This window comes from Agrilus planipennis, unplaced genomic scaffold (assembly GCF_000699045.2).
Source record: "Agrilus planipennis isolate EAB-ADULT unplaced genomic scaffold, Apla_2.0 scaffold32, whole genome shotgun sequence".
NCBI lineage: Eukaryota > Metazoa > Arthropoda > Insecta > Coleoptera > Buprestidae > Agrilus > Agrilus planipennis.
The window spans coordinates 1,436,081-1,437,080 of NW_020439506.1; the positions used below are offsets into that span (position 1 = coordinate 1,436,081).

The following is a 1,000-nucleotide window of genomic DNA, read 5'->3' on the forward strand; positions in this document are numbered from 1 at the left end:
TAGAAAATACCACAAATGGCGCGGTAAACGCCATCTGTAGTACGATGCTACATTTTAGGATTACGTATGCTCCAACAAGGTCCATTTAAATATATGGATATCTACTTACTGAAACGAATCCCGGCGTAGCTAACCTCAACGTGATTGGCATGTTACCATAATCGAATAAAATAATTCAAAGTGGTCTGTATTCTGTCGAAACTGCCACATGCGGATCGCGATTTCGATCTTGTTGGATCTCATCAGCGCGTCGCAGACAGCTCCGACAGAACCAGACCAACTTTTACCTGCTGTCCTAACAGCGCGTTTTAGAAAATACCACAAATGGCGCGGTAAACGCCATCTGTAGTTCGATGCTACATTCTAGGATTACGTATGCTCACATAGTTTAGATCCAATTTTACGATCTACAATGTGAATTGCCTGAGCACGACAACAAAGAACATTAACCATAAGCTTTGTAACTATATTCCAGATATACTTAGCTCCATTTTCACCAACATGTTGTTCTAATCTAGATTTTTCGGGATTGGCGTTATTTTAAAAAAGTGACTGTACAAAATCATTTTGTGGAAGAGCTCTCGACAGAATATTTTTTAGTTGTTATTTTAAAATAAATTTTATTCTAAGCAGGCATCGCAAATTAACCCACTTGTTTGTTTATCATTTTAAATGTAACTACAAAAAACACATTTTAAGAAACTCAGTAGTGGTTTATACCCCAAATTTTAATGTGAAAATTCATTCAATTCCCATCCACTAAAAGCCACCCCAAGTTAGCGAAGAAAAATTATTTCTGCCATTCAAATTCAAAATACTTTTTTTAATTAATACTTTTTTGTAGTACCGATTTAATTTTGTACATTTGCTTAAATATAAAATATTTTTCAAGAAAACCTTGCAGGCGTATGCTCATTTTTTAAATATTGTAGTTTTTCTAGACTAATAGTGGTATTTGTACTATATCACCAGCTGCGAAGATTGAGTATGATACATATTT

General features: G+C 34.6%; 1 protein-coding gene across 2 annotated transcripts in view; it reads right to left on the reverse strand.

The window, feature by feature from the left end:
- LOC108733656 (protein bric-a-brac 1-like) overlaps positions 1 to 1,000 on the reverse strand; it is a 630,997-nt gene that overhangs the window by 566,671 nt on the left and 63,326 nt on the right. The gene's annotated exons all lie outside the window — the stretch shown is intronic.